This window comes from Mustela nivalis, assembly GCF_964662115.1.
Source record: "Mustela nivalis genome assembly, chromosome: 18".
NCBI lineage: Eukaryota > Metazoa > Chordata > Mammalia > Carnivora > Mustelidae > Mustela > Mustela nivalis.
In genome coordinates this window covers 47636499-47653824 of record NC_139037.1, presented here as the reverse complement: position 1 = coordinate 47653824, position 17326 = coordinate 47636499, and the positions used below count along the sequence as shown (strand labels likewise).

At 48.7% G+C, this 17326-nt stretch overlaps 1 long non-coding RNA gene across 2 annotated transcripts; it reads right to left on the bottom strand.

Annotated features, from left to right (window-relative positions):
* Window positions 1-240: 240 nt before the first annotated feature.
* Window positions 241-1730, bottom strand: LOC309852671. 2 transcript variants are annotated; one of them, XR_014305334.1, is made up of 2 exons: window positions 891-1730; window positions 241-677 (listed from the first exon to the last, which is right to left on the bottom strand). It is a non-coding gene; the product is annotated as an uncharacterized lncRNA (long non-coding RNA). The 2 variants fall into 2 exon arrangements; XR_014305335.1 differs by lacking the exon at window positions 891-1730 and adding an exon at window positions 749-837.
* Window positions 1731-17326: the final 15596 nt, after the last annotated feature.

The following is a 17326-nucleotide window of genomic DNA, read 5'->3' as shown; positions in this document are numbered from 1 at the left end:
GTCTGGAATCCCGGGAGGACAGCATGTCTTAGCTCTTCTTACACTTATTTTGAGACCCTGTGAATGAGCCGTGGCCAGTTTGATATAGGCAGAAGTGATGGTGAAATTGTGTCTTAATTGTTCTCACGTTTGTGCACAATTCTGGGGATATCCTCAGTGGTTCTAGATTTCACACCACCCAGGATTTAGTACTCCTTTGGGGGCTTGCAAGTTCAGAGGGGTGGGCTGACGGTGACAGTGTTTGTTTTTTGTTTTTTAAGATTTTTATTTACTAATTTGAGAAAGAGCATGAGAGGAGAGAAGGTCAGAGGGAGAAGCAGACTCCCTGTGCAGCTGGGAGCCCGATGCGGGACTCCATCCCCAGGCTCCGGGGTCATGACCTGAGCCACCCAGGAGCCCGGTGACATGTTTTGATAAAGACAGGGCATCATGACCGAAAGCCTCCGAGCTTCATGATCACATATTTGCCCTAAGCAATCAGAAGGGCAGGACGAAGGTCAGATGGGAGACGCAGGGCCGGGCTACTGTGAACTAGACAAGAGGTCCCTTCAGCTCCACCGTCAGCTCTCCCTGACAGCCGCTGGTCCTGACAAGCCGAGATCTGAGTCCTGCGGCCTGTTGTAACGCCTGTGTTGGGCAGCTTGTCTCTCTGTAGTTGAAGACGCTCTCCTGCCACGCTGCTTAAGAAACCACTAAATAAATCAACTAGTTCAAACCCGTGCTTATATGTGAAAATTTTAACCAATACCTGTGAGGCTCCTTTCCGGTCAAGAAGTTGTCGTATTTTGTTAGATAAACAACGCCCAGGATCCCGCAAAGAGCCAGCGCGACTTGGCCTCCCGCAGCCGGGCTAGATACAGCTAACAGCGAGTGACCTAACGGGAACTAACCGCGTGAGGGGCACGTTAAATCCCGCGAGGGACTTCGTTCCCGTCCGAGTCACGCAGAGCCCGGGCTCCCAACCTGGGACTGGCAGCGGGGCCCTGCGACCGGCTGTGCCCGCCCCGCAGTCTCCCGCGCACCGGGGCTGGCTGGCCGCAGACGTCCTCCGCTCCCGCGCCGCCTGGCTTCGGGGCGGGGGGGGGGGCTTCGCGCCTCGCCCACGGGACTGCGGACGCTTCTCTGCACCGGGGAGCCTGGGCTCTGTTCCCCCGTTTGGCCTGTCGTAGTCCCGAGGACTGCACCCGCCCCTAATCCACAGTGCCCAGAAGCCTGGGCTCTGGGCTTCCGCCCCGAGCGCCCCACCGCAGACCGCCCGGGGACGCTTCCTGCGCGAGGGGCGGAACTTCCTGCCGCGCCGCAGGGGCGCATCCCTGACTGAGCCGCGGCTGGTGGCGCCACGACCGCGTGGACGGGAGCGCGCGCCGGAGCACTCCGGACCGCGCCGGGCGGGGGAGTGACGTGGCGGGGACCGCCTCCGCGCCCTGAGCCAGCCGTGACGCCCGGCGTCCGTCCCCTCTCCCCGAGACTGTGGCCGGCTTGTGGGACGGGCGCCGCAGGCGCCGCTCCTCCTCCGAGGTCCCCGCTCTCCGTCGCCCAGGCCCCGGGAGGCGGCGGCCCGGCCCCCGTGAGCCTCTCACAGCATCTGAAAGCGCGGTTCGGGCCGCCACACGCCACCCCGCCCAAGCTGAGCCCTTGGGACCCACCTGGTCTCCCGCCTCTCGGGCCCTGCTCAGCCTACCCGGACCCCTGGCGTGGCAGGGGCGGCAGCACGGATGAATCCCGCGCAGGTGAGCGGAGCGTTGTCCCGGGCCGCCCCCCACGCGCCCCTCAGTCTCTCACCCTCACGGGCGCCGCTCCTCCTCATGGCCGGTGGGAGGGCGGGGTTCGATTTAATCTCGCCTTTTCTCGGCCGTGGAGGCCCTGGGGGAGGTCGCTTCTGGCGCAGGTGAGATAACGTGGGGATGTTCCCATTGCCGGCGGCCGGTGGAGTAACACTCGGAAGGGGGACCGAGGCACGGGCGCGGGCATGGGCCAGTACTGGGAGCGAGATTGAGCTGGGAGAGAGAAAGGTCTGCAGTGGGTCCGACGGGAACAGAGGGCAGGGGAAGGGCAGCCCCGCACGCTGGGCCTTTCTTCTGAAAGTCTAGAGCTGAGGACCAAGGTGGTTTGACACAGATTTCCCTCAGCAGCTTCCCCTGTCCACAGAGTGGAGGCTCAGGAGGATACGAACTGAGAGCATTAAGGCCCTAGTGCTGAGAGCTTCCGGGAGAAGGCGAAGCCCAGTGTGGTTGTGTCTGGGAGGCATGGTGTGGAGGACGGCCAGAGAGTTGGTGCCCTTCCTGCAGATCCACAGGTTACATGGTATCTGTCTGACCACCTGCCTGGCTCTGGGCTGCTCACAGTGATCAAAGAGACAGGAGGGCAGAGCAGGCACTGGTGGCGCCAAAGCCTGCTATCTCGTGTGAGGTGGGAGGCCAAGAGGAGAGGCACCAGGGGTGGTTGTGTGAGTGGATCAACTGGGGGCCCCTGCTGCCTGTGAGCTCAACTGTCCCCCCTTGTGACAGGGCTGTGTGACCTTCGAGGATGTGTTCGTGTACTTCTCCCGGGAGGAGTGGGAGCTCCTTGAGGAAGCCCAGAGACTCCTGTATCGTGATGTGATGCTGGAGAACTTTGCACTTGTGTCCTCACTGGGTAAGGCCCTGTTTTAGTTACCTATTGCTACCTGACAAATTATCCCAAAGCTTAGTGGAGTGAAGACAAACACTTACTGTCTCACGGTTTCTGTGGGTCAAGAATCAGGCATATCTTATTCAGGTACCTTTAGCTCAAGGTCTTTCATAACCTTGAGACAAGCTGTCCACGTTTGCTCTCTCATGGGAAGGCTCAGCTGGAGGTCAATCTCTTTTCAAGGTCATGCACCTGTGCAGGAGGCTATTGGACTAAATAGTCATTTGCTTGCTGGCTTTTGGCCAGAGCCTTCCCTCAGGCTCTTGCCATGTGTCTTCTCCATAAGCAGATCACAACAAGGCAGCTGATTTCCACGAGCACGAGGAAGAGACAGCACCCAACGTAGAGGCTGGTGTTTTCATAATCTGTTCTCAGAAGTGACATCCTGTCATTTGGGCCATATTCTTTTCATTAAAAAGGAGTTTTCAGTTCAGTCCACATTCAAGAACATGGACAGGAGGGGATAGTATGATTGCCAGTTTCCTGGGCTGAATTTTGTTCTTCCCTTTCTTCCTCAAAGGGTAGCTCTCAGTCTTACAGTACTGTCATGGCACGACTGACCATTTTCCTTGGCTCCCTGGGGTAGGTGGTGTGGGTCCAGGGGCTGGGCAGTGGGCACTGGCTCCTGTTCTGCTGCAGCCCCAATCTCTCCTGTCCCAAAGCTTTCAAATGAAGAGTTTGGGGGTCAGGCGTCTTGCGGTCTGCCCAGCGGATCCCAGATGGCCTGGCCACACCTCGACTGGGTGTCCAAACACCTCCTCTCTGCCTACATTTTTACCCCTTCTTCTAATTGACTTTTTCTGGGGCCTGACTGTGCCAGGAATTGCAGGCACTGACATGGTCATTCCTCGTGAAGAACAGTGAGCTGTTCCTACAAGACGCTTTTCCAAGATTCTTTTTTAAATATTTAATATTCTTTTTGGAGAACGTTGCCCTGGGATGCTGCCAGCCACTCAGCAGCTCTTCTTTCCTTTTAGGACTTGCCGTTTCCAGGTCCCACGTAGTTACCCAGCTGGAGCCGGAGGGGAGCCCAGGGTGCCTGAGAAGGTAAACACAGCTATAGCTACAGCAAAGAAGACTTGGAGGAACCTGGGCCTGGTGAGTGGAAGCTGAGGGAATGGTCGCATTGGGGCTGGTTTCACGTTATACCAGCAGCCCGTGCTGTGTCTCTTGGTATTCAGACGCTGGTACCTGTGGCTGACCTCCCTCCTTTTCCTTCCCCATCTGGATGCTCTGCCCACTGTCTTTGTACTCTGATCTCAGGTACCTGTTAGTCCCTTCCCTCTGCCCCCCATCTTCTCTTGGTACTCTGCAGCATTGGGTTTCATTTAACACTGTCATGAGTTGTACTCACGTCCTTCAATTTTCCTTGAAAACGAAGTATTCCATTCCAGCCAGATTTTTCTGGCCCTGGACAGACCCTTTTGCACAGCACTTATCTACCACAAGGCCTTGTTGGGAGATCATTGGCCAGAGGAGTGATTTGGAGACCCTGCCCCTCCTTGTACTGTATTCCGCCCTTGTACCCTCTTCCTGTGAGGTCTCTGTCATTCCCTGACTTGTAGAGGCCTGCAGCCTTCCCTTCCTGATCCTGATGCTAGCTCCCATGTTCTGCTGTCCCATGGACTCCTTCCTGGTTGTATCAGACACGCATGTGTCATGGCCTGCCACTTGCCACCCATTAAACATGCACTTCCCCACCTTTATCTTTCTTCAGGTTGATGGCATGGTGTGAGGGATGAGGCTGCACCTTCTGAGCAGGGTGTTTCTGTGAGTGTCACAGATGGGAACTCCCAAGGCAGGTCCTTCCACCCAAAAGGCTCATCCCTGTGACATGTGTGACCCGGTCTTGAAAGACATCTTTGCACCCGGCTGAGCCACAGGAAACACCATCTGAGCAGTACCCAAACACCGCCATGTGCATCACTGTGGGAGAGACTCCTGGGGTAGTATAAACCTTGACCAGATGCAGAGGCCGCAGAGTGGAGAGAATTTCTTCAGAAAGGAAAGGAGCCAGGCCTGATTTGTGAAGATCTACAGATCCCAGGTGTTGGAGAAGGCCTTTACTTGCAGGGAGGGTTGGAAAAACTTTGTGGTCAGTTCTGGACTTACCACCTGCAGGCCTCTAGCAGTGGGGAGAAACCACACAGAGGCCCTGAGTGTGGGGAGGCCTTTTGCGTATCAGATTTCCTTTAGGTAAGAGACCATAATCTGAGACCATAAAGCCTTCCACTTGTTAGGAGGCAACCTCGCTCCTGGGTTGGTTGACTCAGAGCATCTCAAGGGACTCTTGGCTGTGGTGAACCTGGGAACAACAAGGGCCATTGGAGATTCAGGAAAGGCTCCTGAGCCTGGGACACTTTCCCACAAGGAGAGTCCTCCCAGGAAGGTGAGCTCTGAGCACATGGGTGTGGGAACTGCTAATCTGCCTTCAACACTTTCATGGGAGTCTCTTGGGGAGGGTGCTTTCTGTGAACCACTCACCCCACAGAAAGCTTCCATGGTCTATGGGCAGAACTCGTACAAGTGGAAGTTTAACAAATATTGGCGTGGTTGTTCGACATCAGTAGATCATGCTGAAGGGAAGCCTGTGACCACGGTGAATGTGAGAAAGCCTTTCTTGAGAGGGCAGGCCTAGGTCAGCATGGGAGGATTTGCACCGAGTGAAGCCAGGGGAGTACTTCCAAGTGTAGGAAGGCCTCCAGCTGCAGGTCAGACCTGCAGCACAGTGGACTCACACTGGGAAAGGCCTTGTGAATGCAAGGAATGCAGGAAAGTGGGGGATGGCTCTGCTTTTGTCCAAAATAACTTCCCCCGCCCGAGAGAGTCTCTTCAAGTACAGAATATGTGGGCTAAGCCTTTTGTGTCAGCTGTTTTCTCACTCATCATGTAAGGGTTCCCCCAGGAGAGAAGGCTTGAGGGCAGTGAGGTGGGAAGGCCTTCATTCACCATTTTTATTCCTGGCATTAAGAGCATCTGTGCTGGGGGAGAATCCTTTGAGTATAAAGATCAGAGAGCCTTTTGTGCCCGCTCTTCCCTAGCTTGGCACGAGGAGTCACAGTGGGGAAAACCTCGTGGATACAGCGACTGTGGACACACTCTCCGCCTTCATTCATCCCTCACCTGCCCCTGAAGTATTCTTACTAGGGAGAAACCCTGTGAGTGGAAGAGATGTGGGAAGGCCTTTTGCAGGTGGACTTAGCTCAGTCAACAGCTAAGAACTCATACTGGGAAGAATGTAACTCCTGAGGAAAATGTTTGCCTGAGGAAACATCTCACTTGGCAGCTGAGAAGTTATACCAAAGAGAAATCCTGTAAGTGTCATCGTTGTGAGAAAATCTTCCAAAACAGATCGTCGCTTACTGTCTTCGAAAGGGTCCTGTTGGAAGTTGACTCTACAAGGACCTTACTCTCCAAATGAGAAAGGAGAAAGCTAGTGGAAAAAGGAGAGAAAACTTGTGGTTATGGTGCAGTTAACAAAACCTTGAGCTAGCACTCAGTCTTAGTATGTGCTGAGAAGCAATCATGGAAGATTATTTAAAAAAGAGAGAAGGCATAGGAGGAGGAAGGAAAGAAGTAGACGTGACAGAAGAAGGACTACTTTCTTGGTTTATTTCCAGTGTCCCAGGCAAACTCACGACAGTTTGTTTTCAGTTATTTCTGTTTGGGGTGGCAGGTAGGCGCGAGGGGGCCTCATCCCTTTCAACCGGCCTGCGCACAGTCACTTCCTTTCTATGTCAGGAGAGCTGGGCACTTGATAGCCTCTGTGGGTATTTACCCAAATCCTTCTTTGTTAAAAAAACACTGACTTAGCCAGTCAGGGTCGTAAGTCTTTGTGATAAATGTGAAGCCGATTGATGAAGCACTCAAAATTTAAAAGAAGTTAGAACACTAAAAATATTGTCACCTAAAGTCATTTCATATCTAAGGAGCTAAGTTCATAGATATGAATGGGTACTTTTTTTGCACCATTTTAAGACCATTTAAGGCTTCAGTTATTCATTCACTAATTTTTTCTTCATTGAGATATGATTGACATATAACCCCATGCGAGTTTAAGGTGTACAGCATTGAGCTGATGAATTTACACTCTAGTATGATTGCCATTGTAGCACTAGCACCTGTATCCTCGTGGTATCCAGTGTTCCTCATGGTAGGAACAGTTAAGATCTAGTCTCTTGTCCAGTTCAATGTTTGTAATACAGTTTTGTTTCTTTTCTTCCCCGTGCTGTATATTAGATCTTCAGGATTTATTTATCTACCAGTTGCAAGTAGAAATCCTTAAACAACATCCCCCCACCCAAGCCTTTGGTGACCATCATTCCACTCTCGAATTTGAGTTTGGTTTTTTGTTTTGCTCTTAAGATTCCACATATAAAAATATATAGTATTTGTTTTTCTGCGTTTGACTTACCTCACTTAGCATAATTTCCTTAAGGACTATCCATATTGTCGCAAATTACAGCATTTCCTTTTTTCTCGTGACTGAATAATAGTCCATTGTGTATAGACCGCGTCTTCTCCCTTGATAGACACTTCAGTTGTTACCACATCGTGTCTCTTGTGTACGTTGCTTCAATAAACCTGGAGTGTGCATACCTCTGAGATCCTGTTTTCATTTCCTTTAGCCATCTATATACCCAGAAGCAGGATTATTGGACCATATGATGGTTCTGTTTTCAATTTTTTTAAAGAATATTTATTTATGTGAGAGAGAGAGCAAGCACAAGCAGGGGGAGCAGCAGGGAGATGGAGAAGCAGGCTCCCCACTGAGCAGGGAGCCTGACTGGGGGCTCGATCTAGGACCCTGGGATCATGACCTGAGCTGGAGGCAGATGCTTACCTCACTGAGCCACCAGGCGCCCTTTTCTTTATTTAAAAATTTTTTTGGTGGGCAGCAAAGCAAGGCTTATTGAGCAATAGCAAAGTGATAGTACAAATCTCCCAAGGAGGGAGAGGACCTGAGAGGGTTGACCCTATTTTAAGTTTTCGAAGAACCTCCATACTGTTCTCAAAAATGACTGGCAGTTAACAGTCCCACCAACTGTGCACAAATGTTCCTTTTTCTCCACATCTTTGGTGACATTTCTCTCATCTTCTTGATACTAGCCATTCCAACAAGTGTGAGGTGAGCTCTCACTGTGGTTTAGATTTGCATTGCCCTGATGGTTAGTGGTACTGAGGACCTCTTCGTGTACCTGTTGGCCATTTGGATGTCTTTAAGATGTCTGGGTAGTTCGTCTGCCCCTGGTTTAACCAGATTTTTATTGTTGTTATTGATGTGTATGAGTTCTTAATAAAATTTTGAGTATTAGCCGCTTATCTGGTAACATGGTTTGCAAATATTCTCTCCTACTCCATAGGTTGTCTTCTCATTTTTCTTAATTATTTCTTTTGCAATGCAGACACTTAAGTTTGATGTAGTCCCACTTGTTGATTTTTTCTTTTGTTTGTACCTTTGATGTCCTGTCCTAAAAGCCATTGTCCTGGAGCTTCCCTTGTTTTCTTCTAGGAGTTTTATAGCATCAGGCCTGTGTTTAAGTCCTTGATCCGTTTTGAGTTAATGTTTGTGAGTGCTATAAGGAGGTGATCCGATTTTGTTTCTCTGCATGGGTTATGCAGTTTTCCAACACCTTTCACTGGAGAGACTTTCCCCCATTTGATGTCCTTGGTTCTCATCAAATACTGGGTGACTGTGTATACGAGGTTTTAATTCTGTCTCTTTATTCTGTTCCATTGGTCTGTGTCTATTTTTAGCCAGTACTATACTGTTTTGGTTACTGTAACTTTGTAGTATAGTCGAAATCAGGAATGTGATGCTACCTGTTCTTTCTCCTGGTTGTTTTGGCTGTTAGGGGCCTTGCAGTTCTGTTTCTTCTATTCCTGTGAAAAGTGCCATTGGCATTTTGATAGGGATTGTGTTTAATCTGCGGACAGCTGTGCATGGCATGGGTATTTTGACATTATTACTTTCAGCCTGTGAACATAACGTATCCTTCCACTTGTTTGTGTCTTACTTCTTCCACCAGAATTTCACATTTTTCATTATACAGATCTTTCACTTCCTTGGTTAAATTCATTCCTAGGTATTTTGCTGTTTTTGATGCAATTTTGAATGAGATAGTTTTTTCTTTCCCCAGATGTTTCATTGTTAGTGTGTGCAAATGCAGCTGATTTGTGTGTATAGGTTTCATATCCTGCGACTTTACTGAATTCACTGAGATCCAACAGTTTTTACTTAAGTCTTTGGATTTTCAGTTTATAAGAATATATAAGTAAATAATTAAGTAAAATATATATCAAATTATATATATTAAATTAAATTTAAAATATATAGTAAAGTAAAAATATATAAGTAAAACAGCAGTTTTAGTTCTTTCTTTTCAATTTGGGTACCTTTTAATTTGTCTTGCCTAGTTGCTCCAGCTAGGATGCCAGTGCTACGCTGAGCAAGAGCGGTGAGAGAAGTCTTTGATTTAAAAAGCAAGCCTTTTCTTCCTGTCATTTTAGACATCCATTCTGCTCACTTTTCCTTGATCCAGATCTGCGTTTTCTTTATTTTCTCTGAAACAGGATGGTGATAGCTGTGCAGTCTTCCCAGGTGAGTCAAACTTTTCCTCTGACTGGGTTTTTCACTTTCTTAAATCCCTTTAGGGTCTTCTCCAAGTCCATCTCAGTAGTTTTCTGGGGGTCAAATTAGGGCTAAAACAAACAGGTAAACACACATGCCACTTAAATTCATGATAAACTGAAAAAACAAACACAGATAAGGAATCTCGTTTAATCTTATGAGAATGTGTCCAGCGTTGTTACAAAGAAAGGTGACCGGAATTCACCAGATGAAGCGGAATTCGTGCAGGTGCATGTGATTTTCACAGTCGCCCATGAACAGACTTCCTTTGTGCTCTCATCAGGTGGGGCATTTGGGAATACCTCCTTCCTTTGGGACTGTCTTTGAGGACAAATGCTGAACTATATGAGGTGATTGTTCTCTCATGATAAAAGCATCTGCAATTTTATGGGCGCCTGGGTGGCTCAGTGGTTAAAGCTTCTGCCTTCAGCTCAGGTCATGATCTCAGGGTCCTGGGATGGGGTCCCACATAGGGCTCTCTGCTCCGCAGGGAGCCTGCTTCCCTCTGTCTCTCTCTCTGCCTACTTGTGATCTCTGTCTCTGTCAGATAAGTAAATAAAATTGTTAATTAAAAAAATCTGTAGTTTTTAATATAAATAGAATTGCTCACTTTGAGCGCTGCTCAACACCGGGTCAGCGAGCGCAGGCGTGGTGTCGCTGCCGGCTGCGGCCGACCCACTCTATGGCCTCTACTGCACTTCCTCGTTCTCTGCCGTCACAACACTTCCAGTTATGAACGACCCAGTGTATCGCTTCCTGTCACGTAGGAGAGAGAGCTGCCCCTTGAGGCTCCTCCACCCGTCACACAGACTCGAGGCTGTGGCCGCACAGGCCGCAAAGCCTTTGGGTCTGCGAGGGCTGGAGACACCCTGTGCAGAGAGCACGTCCCTCGCTGCCTGGGAGCTCCCGGAGCCTTGGCCTTGAGCTCACACGGGGTTGCATTAAACAGGTGGAAAAGGGGACACTCGCTTTGACACCGCATGTCTGGAACCCCAGAAGTGGGAGGGAAGGGTGGAACGTCGGGCCCCGAGGACCAGGAGGGGGACGGGGAGGCCTAGCAGCCGAGAGCTTGGAGGCGTCGGGATTCCAGCCTGTCTGCCCCGCAGGACTCGTCCTGTCCCTCGCCGCTGGAGTTCCCTGTTCTTGCATAAAATGGGAAGCTGAACTGAAACACAGAAAGCAGAGCTGCCCCTGGAAGCTCGCGACGCGCAGGCGGGGCTGGAGTTGGGAGCTTCTGCCAAGTGTCAGTGTTTCGGGGCGGCGAGCGGGGCCTGTCCCTGTGGCTAAGGTGGGCACCATGGAGTGGGGCAGGGTGGGATGAGGAACTGGCGTTTGCGCTCACTAGTTTTGAGGTTTCTACCAGCCGTCTGGCAGGAGGCGCTGGTGAGCAGCTGGGCAAGCAAGGCTAGAATCCAGAGCTGTGTTTGGGTCTCGGGGTGGTTGGCGCCAGTGCCCTCTGGCACTGTAAGTGCACCTGACGCCCGTCGCGGACCAGAGTGACGTGTTGCTGCACTGCAGGGGATATTGCGCTCCTGGAGATGGGCAACACTCAGGGTGTTAGGGTGTCTTCCAGGCTCTGCGCTTGTGCTCAGTGACGTGTAGGAGGGTTTAAGAGTGTAGAGATTTGGGGGGCACCTGGATGGCTCAGTCGATTGGGCGCCTGCCTTCGGTTCTGCTCGTGATCTCAGGGTCCTGGAACTGAGTCCCACCTTGGGCTCCCCATTCAGCAGGGAGTCTGCCTCTCCCTCTGCCTGCTGCTCCCCACTGTGTGCTCGCGCTCTCTCTCTCGCTTAAAAAAAAAAAAAGAGAGAGAGAGAGAGAAAGGACGGAAGGAAGGGAGGAAGGAAGAGATTTGGTCGGAACTGGACATTACCAGGAGGCAGGGTTGCTCCTATGATGGGATATCCTGAAATGTTTATTCTACAAAGCAGGGATGGAAGTGTCACTCCAGCAGCAGCTGGGAGATGACATAGCTGTCACTTAGGTCACCAAAGAGAGGGTTGATACCTGGTCATTTCCATTGTTCACACAGAATTCTTGGTTTTGTTCATGCTCTGACATGATGATGGGATGGTTTTGTCTTTGTCTCAGTCTGTCATGGTCACTGAGTGGCCTTGACTGAGTTTGGTGTTCTGTGAACTTGTTTATGTCCGACAGGGGAATCCCAGAGTTTAACCGAGTGCCAGGCCAGCTAATTATGCCATGACCTGACCTCCAGGACCCCCCTGAGCTCTACTTTTCCTTTCCAATCATGGCAAATATCCACCCATCCTACAGACAGAAATTAGCCCCACATAGCTTTAGGAAGAGGAAGCCTCACACACAAAACTCTGCACATATGCGGATTCTGTGCATTAGAGAAAGTGGAAGTTTAGAGTGGGGAGAGCTGTGCCCAGGGCCTGGGGACCAGCCCACCCGAGAGGCTGGTCGGGGAGGCCTCCTGGAGGAGGCGACTTCTGAGTTGGGACAAGCCGAGCTCCCAGAGATGCCAGTGGGGACGTTGTTCCAGAGTGCCCCATTGCTGGTGAAGCCCTAGTGGCACCCAGAGAGTCCCTTTAGAGGTGACTGGGCTGTGGCAGAGCAAGGGACCTGGGTCCCATTTGAGCAGCTGGTAAGGAGCACCCAGAGGGAGATGCAGGCAGAGTACCCTCGGACCCGCCATGGAGCACAAACAGTCTGGGAACAGACCCTACAACACCATCACAGAGAACTAGCACAAAAGTGTTGGCAGACATGCACACCCAGAGACACACACACAAGATACAAAGTCCTATGCAGGTGCACACATGGATACCCACCAGGACACAGACCTGGGAGTTGGGCACTGGTGTATTTCTATTAACTGAAGACGCGTGCACCCACAAGACAGACACAGACATAGAAGGACACCCAGGTACAAGTCCCACATGTGTCACGACCAGTGCTTCCAGAACAGTGCTCCCTATGGGTAGCAGGCAGATGGACCCATTGGCACAAATGCATACCTGCAGATACGCAGGTTCACGCTGGGACACGCACATGCAGAAGGACTGTGCATGCATCCACAGAAAGGAAGTCCCGGACACGAGAACACAAGGACAACAGAGACAGGTATGTAGCCAAGGGTAGACTAATGGATACAGTCGCAGTGACAGACACACATGTACAAACGGTTGTATATGGATAGATAGAGCCATCCAAAGAGAGGCGCACACCCAGGATCTCATGCACTCACACAGACACACATTCACAATGAAATCCCCTAATGCAGATGAGCGGATCTGTATCCACAAGAGTGTGCAGGTAAATGTGGAACATCTGCTCCAGAGAAGAAGAATGCACGGGATTATAGAAGTTCATTACACACTTCACCGATACAAAGGATGTACAGCATGCAACTTACAGATGGTAACACAGACAGTGGTCTCTGCTGTCAGCTTCACATAGCCAGCTGATTCTTGAAGAATGCTCTCGTTCATTTTGGCTTAAACTCTGATGTGTCAAGATTTGTATAAAATTTCAACATATTTGTATACTGCAACCAAGCAAATCCAGTTCTGTGTGTATGCCCAATAGAAATGAGGGCATTTTTCCTTCAAAATATACACAGTTGATCCTTGAACAACCCGCATTTGAACTGCATGGGTCCATTAAATGTGCATTTTTAAAAAAAAAATACAGTACTGTGAATATATTTTCTCTTCTTTATAGTTTTCCCTTTTTTAATATTTTATTTTATTTGGGAGAGAGAGAGAACAAGCAGGGAGCAGAGGGGCAGAGGCAGAGGGAGAAGCACACTCCCCACTGAGCAGGGTGCCCCACCCAGGACCCCGAAATCATGCCCTGAACCACCCAGGCACCTCCCTCATGATTTTCTGTGTAGCATTTTCTTTTCTCTAGCTTACTTTATTGTAAGGATACGGGAGGTCACCAAATATGTTAATCAACTGTTTATTTTCTCAGTTTGCTCAATAGTAGACTATTTCTAGTTAGGTTTTGGAAGGGTCAGAGGTTATACATGGATTTTTAACTTTAGGTCGGCACACCCAGCCCGCGTGTTGTTCGAGGGTCAACTGTAGGATTATCGGTTTACAAGCAACTTTACTGATGATAACCAAGACCCTGACACCACGCACATAGCTCTTGATAGGGACATGCCTGAACAAATTACATGCCACAAACTGAAGGAAAACACAGCAATGAAAACTACTGCTTCACTCTACAGTGTGGGTGAATCTCCTAGAAAAAGACAGTGAGTGGCAGTAATACCCATCAGAGATAAAGTAGTATGTGCCGTGACCTTGTAGGAAGGTCAAAAAACAGATGAACCTAGTATGTGGTGGGAAAGGACAGTCATGGTCCTCTTTGTGCAGGGCTGCCGAGAGCGCCCTATGTCTTTGTGTGGGTGCGGTTTATACGTGTGTTGACAGGCAAATACTTGTCAAGCCACACACTTAAGGTGTGTCCATTTTATCTTCTCGAAATTACACATGTAGAAAAAAAGATAGATAAATACCGGTGCACAGCCCACAGCATAAAAAAGAGCATAAGCAAGACTGGAATTTCGTTATGAACCTCACAGCTTACACATCCCATTCTACACCTCAGAGGAATCCTTTGTCCAGAAAGTTTGCTTTACTAATTCTTTTAAATTCATAGTTGGACACCTTGCATATGTATCACTAATAATAAATACATTTTATGCTTGATTTTGAAATCTGTATGAATGGAATCAGTGTGCTTTTCTTTGCTGTGGATTTCTTTTAAAGATTTTATTTATTTATTTGACAGACAGAGATCACAAGTAGCCAGAGAGGCAAGCAGAGAGAGAGGGGGAAGCAAGCTCCCTGCCAAGCAAAGAGCCTGATGTGGGGCTCAATCCCAGGACCCTGAGATGACCTGAGCCGAAGGCGGAGGCTTAACCCACTGAGCCACCCTGGCGCCCCTGCTGTGGATTTTTAAAAAGCATTTGTGAGATGAATGTATTACTTGTTATTTATCATCCTTTAAAATATGTGTTTTTTTTAAAGATTTTATTTATTTATTTGACAGACAGAGATCACAAGTAGGCAGATAGGCAGGCAGAGAGAGAGGGGGAAGCAGCCTCCCTGCTGAGCAGAGAGCCTGATGCGGGGCTCGATCCCAGGACTCTGGGACCACGACCTGAGCTGAAGGCAGAGGCTTTAACCCACTGAGCCACCCAGGTGCCCCAATATATGTGCTTTAAACTATTAAATGTACCTACAGAATTTTATTAAACACATCTCTAAAGAATACCTAGGGATGTCAGGGTGGGTGCCTGCATGGCTCAGTTATTAGGCATCTGCCTTCACCTCAGGCCATAATCCCAGGACCTGGGATAGAGCCTTGCATCAGGCTCCCTGCCCAGTGGGGGGGGGGGTCTGTTTCTTCTTCCTCTGGTCCTCCTCCCCACCTGTGTTCCCTCTCTCAAATAAATAAAGAAAATCTCTTTTTTAAAAAAAATATTTTATTTATTAGAGAGAGGGAGAGAGAACACAAGCAGGGAGAGCAGGAGAAGGAGAAGCAGGCTTCCCGCTGAGCAGGGAGCCCGAGGTGGGGCTCGATCCCAGGACCCTGGAATCATGACCTGAGCCGAAGGCAGACGCTTAACGACTGAGTCACCCAGGCACCACAAATAAAATCTTTTATTAAAAAAAGATTTTATTTATTCATTTGACACAGAGAGAGAAAGAGAGATCACAAGTAGGCAGAGCGGCAGGCAGAGAGAGAGGGAGAAGCAGGCTCCCTGCCAAGCAGAGAGCCCGATGCAGGGCTCGATCCCAGGACCCTGAGATCATGACCTGAGCTGAAGGCAGAGGCTTTAACATACTGAGCCATCCAGGTGCCCCAAGTAAAGAAAATCTTAAAAAGAATATACAGGGATATAATTATTCAGCAATAAAATAATTTCTAAGATGGCTGATATAAAAATGCTTGATATATTCATGGACTGTTATCTTTTTCCTTGTTATTCTGAAACTGTTGCTCTGTGTAATATGAGTCAGTATTACAAATTACATATTTTATCTTCTTGGTGATACTTTCTCCCCTGAAATTATTTTTCTCTGATGTAATTACATGGTTCACATGTGCTCATGTGTTTTTAATGAGATAACAGGTGAGTTTTTTAAGACCTGTTTCAAATATCTCTGTAATGTTATGTTTTATTGATTATTTTTTAAGATTTTATTTACTTATTTGACAGAGAGAGATTGCAAGTAGGCAGAGAGACAGGCAGAGAGGGAGGAGGAAGCAGGCTCCCCACCAAGCAGAGAGCCTGATGTGGGACTCGATCCCAGGACCCTGAGATCATGACCCAAGCCGAAGGCAGAGGCCCAACCCACTGAGTCACCCAGGAGCCCTGTAATGTTATATTTTAGATGTGTCTCTTGTATCCATGCTATTGTTGGACACTTATAAGAAAAGATTTTATTTATGGGGTGCCTGGGTGTCTCAGTGGGTTAAAGCCTCTGCCTTCACTTCAGGTCATGATCCCAGGGTTCTGGGATCAAGCCCCATATATAAATAAATAAATATATTTATTATCTAAAATAAAATAAAATAAAATAAAATATTTTATTCATTTATTTGACACAGAAAGAAAGAGAGGAAGCACAATCAGGGGAAGCAGCAGGTAGAGGGAGAGGGAAAAGCAAGTTCCCCACGGAGGAGGGAGCCCAACGTGGGGGTTGATTCCAAAATCCTGGTTCATGACCTGAGCCGAAGGCAGAGCTTAACCAACTGAGCCACCCAGAAATCCCCAAAAAACTGACTCTTGATCAGCGATGCGTTCAGTGAAAGATCTTGATCAAAAGGGGGAAATGTGAAAATTGATAAAAAGAAAACCTCAGTAAAATGGAGTTGAGAGGCCAGAAGGGGAAGCTCTCACTCAGTACCACTGGAAGTCAAGAATTGCCAACCACAGAGGCCAAGGGAAGAGTCATCAATTACAGGACCCAACATGAAGAGATGTACATTGCATCTCCTATAAGAAATCGACCACCCCCGCAGCTCTACCAAAGATAAACCATCATTACTCTGAACTCTTGCTTTTTTCCAATGGACTTCTGTTCAAAACAATTCTTTCCAACTTGCTCCTTCTTCTCCACGGAACGGTTCTGTTCCTTTGTTGAACTAGTCTGTGTTTTTTGTTTTGTTTTGTTTTGTTTTTAAGATTTTATTTATTAATTTGACAGAGAGAGGGAGATCACAAATAGGGAGAGAGGCAGGCAGGCAGGCTACCCGCCAAGCAGAGAGCCCAATGTGGGACTCGATCCCAGGACCCTGAGATCATGACCTGAGCTAAAGGCAGAGGCTTTAACCCACTGAGCCACCCAGGCGCCCTAGTCTGTGGTTTTTGTCATAGCTTACCTGTCCTGAATTTCAGTTCTCTGCTATTCTAGAATAAACTGATCTCTTTAGCGAAACAACTGATTTGTTTTTAAGTCAATGATATGAAACCATGTTAATTCCATACCCACTTAAGGCCAAGAGCAATTAGTCTTGATAGTCCTATGTTTTGCATTATATGGCCTGTAAGAATGTGTTGAACAATAGGCCTACCTGTGCATTATGAAACCTTCTTGTACATAGTGTCCTTTTTTTTTTAAAAAAAAAAAAAAAGGTTTTTATTTTACAGAGAGATAGAGGGAGAGTACAAGTAGGCAGAGCAGCAGGCAGAGGGAAAGGGAGGAGCAGGCCCTCCACTGAGCAGGGAACCGGACACCGGGCTCTATCCCACGACACCGGCATCATGACCTGACTTGAAGGCAGTCACTCAACTAATTGAGCTACCCAGGAGCCCCATGGTGCCTTTTTAAAAATCACATGCACCTAAAGGTATACACATATGTTTTAAGTAAAAATTCTAACCATTGGGCGCCTGGGTGGCTCAGTGGGTTAAGCCGCTGCCTTCGGCTCAGGTCATGATCTCAGGGTCCTGGGATCGAGTCCCGCATGGGGCTCTCTGCTCAGCAGGGAACCTGCTTCCTTCTCTTTCTCTCTTTGCCTGCCTCTCTGCCTACT